Genomic DNA, 7,038 nt, shown 5'->3' on the forward strand with positions numbered 1-7,038 from the left:
GAGAGGTCCCATTATTTTAGTGTTTTGGAGTGGCATGGCAACCTTGATCCTGATGTCATGGGGCGGGGCATCATCAGTTATGAGTTCAGGTTACGGTTGATAATGCGTGAGGGAACTCTGACGACACAGAGGTACGTCACGTACATCCTGAGTTATAATGTTTTACCTCCTAGGAGATAGTATTACGATGCCATTTTTCGACAGGACAATGCTCGTTCACACATGGCACGTGTCTCTACGAACTCCCTGTATGAAGTTGAAGTACTTCCTTAGCCAGCAGGGTCCTCAGATCTGACAACGATACTAAATACACTCCTCGAAATGGAAAAAAGAACACATTGACACCGGTGTGTCAGACCCACCATACTTGCTCCGGACACTGCGAGAGGGCTGTACAAGCAATGATCACACGCACGGCACAGCGGACACACCAGGAACCGCAGTGTTGGCCGTCGAATGGCGCTAGCTGCGCAGCATTTGTGCACCGCCGCCGTCAGTGTCAGCCAGTTTGCCGTGGCATACGGAGCTCCATCGCAGTCTTTAACACTGGTAGCATGCCGCGACAGCGTGGACGTGAGCCGTATGTGCAGTTGACGGACTTTGAGCGAGGGCGTATAGTGGGCATGCGGGAGGCCGGGTGGACGTACCGCCGAATTGCTCAACACGTGGGGCGTGAGGTCTCCACAGTACATCGATGTTGTCGCCAGTGGTCGGCGGAAGGTGCACGTGCCCGTCGACCTGGGACCGGACCGCAGCGACGCACGGATGCACGCCAAGACCGTAGGATCCTACGCAGTGCCGTAGGGGACCGCACCGCCACTTCCCAGCAAATTAGGGACACTGTTGCTCCTGGGGTATCGGCGAGGACCATTCGCAACCGTCTCCATGAAGCTGGGCTACGGTCCCGCACACCGTTAGGCCGTCTTCCGCTCACGCCCCAACATCGTGCAGCCCGCCTCCAGTGGTGTCGCGACAGGCGTGAATGGAGGGACGAATGGAGACGTGTCGTCTTCAGCGATGAGAGTCGCTTCTGCCTTGGTGCCAATGATGGTCGTATGCGTGTTTGGCGCCGTGCAGGTGAGCGCCACAATCAGGACTGCATACGACCGAGGCACACAGGGCCAACACCCGGCATCATGGTGTGGGGAGCGATCTCCTACACTGGCCGTACACCACTGGTGATCGTCGAGGGGACACTGAATAGTGCACGGTACATCCAAACCGTCATCGAACCCATCGTTCTACCATTCCTAGACCGGCAAGGGAACTTGCTGTTCCAAGAGGACAATGCACGTCCGCATGTATCCCGTGCCACCCAACGTGCTCTAGAAGGTGTAAGTCAACTACCCTGGCCAGCAAGATCTCCGGATCTGTCCCCCATTGAGCATGTTTGGGACTGGATGAAGCGTCGTCTCACGCGGTCTGCACGTCCAGCACGAACGCTGGTCCAACTGAGGCGCCAGGTGGAAATGGCATGGCAAGCCGTTCCACAGGACTACATCCAGCATCTGTACGATCGTCTCCATGGGAGAATAGCAGCCTGCATTGCTGCGAAAGGTGGATATACACTGTACTAGTGCCGACATTGTGCATGCTCTGTTGCCTGTGTCTATGTGCCTGTGGTTCTGTCAGTGTGATCATGTGATGTATCTGACCCCAGGAATGTGTCAATAAAGTTTCCCCTTCCTGGGACAATGAATTCACGGTGTTCTTATTTCAATTTCCAGGAGTGTATGTGGAACCAGCACCGATGTCAACTCTGTCCCAGCGCCAGTATTCAGGACATTAATGAGAGTTGGAAGCCACCTAGTCACAGGAGAAAATATAATAGCTTTATGAGACTCTTCGCAACCGAATCAATGCGTGCATCCAGGCTAGAGGGGGTACAACATCTCACTGTTAAGTGGGCTCATATTGCCAAGTTCTTTGCAAATATGACTTGTTTTTGTAGTCGTTGCAGAAACATCACACATTCTCTCAGCCTCTAAAGTTTCATTTTGTTTCCTCCTCCCTTTCTGGGTGCTTCACTTTTTTTGTCAAGCATAGTAAACTGACACGAAATACACGGTTCGGGCCTCCAATCACAAGGTAAGTATGCACATAGTCGAAAATTAAAGGCACACCTTATGTGATCACGTGTTACCAAAATGACTGTCTTGCGAACTCCTACGATGTCTATAATTTCAAAAGACCCTGAAAAACACATTTCAATTTATTAGTGTCAAAACCGCCAATCTTTACCATACAAGATACGTACATATACAAACAGATTAACACCTGATAACTAACTGCAAAATAAAAAATAAAAAAACTATGTTGAACATTGCCAGGCGTAGCCTACATTAGTACAGTTTGTTGAGATCCATAGTCACGGTAACTTATAAACTAAAGGTAATATAGAATTAGAAGAATACATTTAAGGAAAGTTAAAACATAAAAAATTAATATAAGGACTACAGCCTAAGAAACTTCAGCCTTGTATTTGGAAATCACTGCAGTTTCAGAGCCTGTGGACATCGTGTCATTAGTGGTACATCCTGCAGGTCCATCTTTGGAGAAAACGCATTTAGAATCTGTATCACAAAATATAAAGAACGAATAGGGGAAACAAAAATGTCCATGTGGGCCACAACACATGTCGAAGTAGCACCCTTAATTCACGAAAATCAATTAATCTAAATTCTGGAACTATAATGCGTGTATGTTGTCGCTTCACTATTAACACAGGTAATCAGAATCATCAAATGCCTTTCAGGAGACATGTACACTGATGAACCAAACCATTATGACGACCTAGCTAATACAGTGTTGGTCCATCTTTGGGACGCAATACGAGCAGCGATCCTGCCTGGCATGATTGGCTGGTTGGTTTCCAGAGGTATGTGGCACCAGATGTTTATGCATAGGTCACATAATTGTCAGAAATTATGGACCGGTGATTGTTGGGCGCGGAGCTGGTGCCCGATAGCGTCCTAGATATTCTCCACTAGGTTCACATCAGGCGTATCCGGTGGTCAAGACATGAATGTCAACTCACTATCATAGTCCTCAAAACAATCTCATGATTCTGGCTGTGTACGAGCAAAATGGGCGGTTATCCTGCCGGATGATGCATTCGCCACGGGCAAGACATTAAGATGAAGGGATGCAGCTGATCTACAATAATATTCACGTTGTCCTCAGCTGTCGTGGTGCTTTATATTACTGCCATAGGACCCAGGAAACCCAGGTGAATGTCCCATAAGGCATAATACTGCCCCAGAAGCCTGCGTCCATGGCGCGGTGCACGTTTCGAGCAGCCGTTTGTCTGGACGACAGCTTATCTTTACAATAACAATGACCTGGTGTAACAAGAAACGCGAATCTTCCGACCAGGCGACACGTTTCCATTGATTCACAGTCTAATCTTGATTTTCCCTTGCACATTTCAGTCGTGCTTAAAGATGTCGTTGAGTCTTCATGAGAAGAAGCAGGAGTCATCTACTGCGGAGCCTCATACTCAGCCAGCTGTATTGAATGGTGTGCTCCAGAATGCTTGTGTCTGCTTGTCTCTGCTGCCAGATCTGCCAAAGCCTGCTGCCTACCCTTTTTTACTGAGCGGAAAAGCCTTCGACCTCCAGGTTCCGTGATGGGTCGTGGATATCGAATACCTTGTCGGCTCTTCGTAATTTTGCCGCTTTTCAACCACATTCCGTAGATTCTCACGACAGTAACACGTCAACAGCCAACCAGCTTACCGTTTTCGAGATGCTCGTTCCAAGGCACAGAGTTATAATAACCCGCTCGTTGTCTGTGAGGCTTATGTCATAGAACTTCCGCGTTTTCGGCTCGTATAGTCAACAGAAATGATTCCCTATTCGTTTCTGCTCCAGCTATATACTATCCTTAACCCGCAACGCCTCCAGGCGTCATTCAATCACCCGGTGGTCAGTGGTCACAATGTTTTGGCTCATCAGTATATAAGCATAGTAGAGATTTTGTTACCCGCTGCTTGCGGCGTAACTCATCAGGAGTATGGCCCCTTGACCTCGCAGTCACTGCGGAAAGGCTGCTTTTGCACAGAAGCTGGTACCTGCTTTTACACAGCCTGAAGTCAACGTTAACTACCAACCAAACAATCAAGCACGTGTTTCTGGTGTGAAAAGAGATTCTTGATTCTGGAATATCGATACTGATACCGTATCTTTGCCTGAGCAAGTACTTCGACTTATCAGTGCTTGAAAAGTACTTCTAATGGAAGTTTGTGTGATTAATGTATGTTTTTGTTCGTAGAGGTAACACAGCCAACTTTAAACATATTGTGCATCACTTCACCAGCAGATTAATCAGTGGGAGTGCAGAAAACGCATGTTATTCTGTTGCTCAGTTTTGATGTGTCATCAGGACAATTGATCCTTTCTTCAAAGAATATTCTTTAGTGGTGAAGTACCCTTAAGAAATGAAGGAAACACCTGTGTATTACTGGGCCACTGATAATCTGTACTGGCTGAGGTACGTTGAATATCGAGGATAATGGAGTCTGACCGCTTCGTGCGAAATTATTGGACACTTTTTAATTGGTCATTGATTAAAAATTATTGGGTAACTAAAACTGTGTGGCGGACTGAAGCTTGACCCCAGAACCTTACCTTTCGTGGGCTATGCTTTTACCAACTGAGCTATCAAGTCACGAATCGGGAACCATACTTACGTCACTTCCATCAGAAAGGTATTGGCAGTAGCGAAATTGAGGTGAGCATTATATCATATTTATCGGCTCTGAGAAGAGTTGGGCATAGTACTGTTGCCATGAAACTCTATTTTCTTATAAGAGCTGTACTCCCTGACACACATCATCACGAAAAGATCAGTTACCACAAACGCTCGTGTAGGAACATGCTAAGGTCCTTTTAAACCGAAATCATAGAATGGTAAGTGAATGAATCTATTCCTGTTTAAGATATTTTTAACTGTTCAGATCATATCATCCGATACCATTGTTTTAGTTGGAAAGCTCCAATCTTTTTTCTAGAATGTATTTCAAGTAACATGGTACCCATAATTTAAATTTATCTACTGAAAGCAGTCATGACATAAGGTCATCCATTGGACAGCACCTTGAAATCCAGTCACGCAATGAAATATATAATATGTAATGCCTTATTCTTTATAAGTTAAATTGGTTTTTATTGTAGTTTTATAACGTATTAAACCACATAATGGTGTGTTTTTGAAGATTCTTGAGACTATATTGCAAGAAGCCATAGCTAAGATAGTCTTGACCAAGTATGTTGCTGGAGTTTTGTAAGTAAAGGTACCTGGATGGGTTAGGGTACGTCTGCCAGTCTAAAGATTACATATTAGATCCTTACTCAAGGATTGTATTCTTTTACACCAGACAATGCTGTTTGCGCATGGAAAATGCCAACGTTTGTAGTGACGGGTTGTCACGAATGAATTGGGCTCCAACAGGTGGTAAATTCATGATTACTGCACGCATAAAAGGTAAGAATTAAAATATATGTACAGTCAACGAAAAACACTTATGTTTCGTTGTGCAACTTTTCCTTGCTGATACTGTGGGTCAAAGCGTGGGTACATTTACACTCCCGGCCATTAAAATTGCTACACCACGAAGATGACGTGCTACAGACGCGTAATTTAACCGACAGGAAGAAGATGCTGTGATATACAAATGATTAGCTTTTCAGAGCATTCACAGAAGGTTGGCCCCGGTGGCGACACCTACAACGTACTGACATGAGGAAAGTTTCCAACCTACTTCTCATACACAAACAACAGTTGACCGGCGTTGCCTGGTGAAACGTTGTTGTGATGCCTCGTGTAAGGAACATAAATGCGTACCATCACGTTTCCGACTTTGATAAAAGTCGGATTGGAGCCTATCGCGAATGCGGTTTATCGTATCGCGACATTGCTGCTCGCGTTGGTCGAGATCCAATGACTGTTAGCAGAATATGGAATCGGTGGGTTCAGGAGGGTAATACGGAACGCCGTGCTGGATCCCAGCGGCCTCGTATTACTAGCAGTCGAGATGACAGGCATCTTATCCGCATGGCTGTAACGGATCGTGCAGCCACGTCTCGATCCCTGAGTCAACAGATGGGGACCTTTGCAAGACAACCACCATCTCCACGAACACTTTGACACGTTTGCAGCAGCATCGACTATCAGCTCGGAGACCATGGCTGCGGTTACCCTGTAAGTAGGCTGTTTAGGTTCTTATGTGTAGGCTGTTTAGGTTCTTATATTGGTAACGCCGCCGCCACGTAGCGCTCTCTGTATGAAAATCACTGGCTGTGCTGTGTGCAGTCTGTGGCTAGTTTGAATTGTTGTCTGCCATTGTAGTGTTGGGCAGCTGGATGTGAACAGCGCGTAGCGTTGCGCAGTTGGAGGTGAGCCGCCAGCAGTGGTGGATGTGGGGAGAGAGATGGCGGAGTTTTGAAATTTGTAATACTGGATATTATGAACTGCTATTTATATTATGATTTTTCAACACTATTAAGGTAAATACATTGTTTGTTCTCTATCAAAATCTTTCATTTGCTAACTATGCCTAACTATGCTAACTATGCCTATTCCATTGTTGTAATCTGTAACACCTGAGGGTATAATTACATTAATCCTCAGGGGGGTACACGCCTACTTTGTGTACCATGTGTTTGGCAAGCACAAGGAGCCCTAGCTAATATGGTATTTGCTTATACAACTTTACACATTGGTACCATATTCCTCTAAAACAGAATTACACAGCTATCTGATCATTTAACTGAGAGAGACAAACTTTTTTACTACGTCAGTGACACATGTTTACGCAATTGCAGAGTTGGATTACTTCACACTTACGAAATTGTATTTGGTCTGTACTCTGTGAACTGTTCATATTTTTTCGGACCCATTGTGATATTATGAGAGCTTTGAATGATATATTTGGTATGGGATCACGATTTTTAAAGTACATTTGAGGCAGATGACATTTTTGACATAAGCAGAGAATTTTTTTTTAGGTTTTGAAATTATTGCAGAAAGCTACGACGA

Source organism: Schistocerca cancellata, chromosome 4 (genome assembly GCF_023864275.1).
Source record: "Schistocerca cancellata isolate TAMUIC-IGC-003103 chromosome 4, iqSchCanc2.1, whole genome shotgun sequence".
In the NCBI taxonomy this organism is placed as follows: Eukaryota; Metazoa; Arthropoda; class Insecta; order Orthoptera; family Acrididae; genus Schistocerca; species Schistocerca cancellata.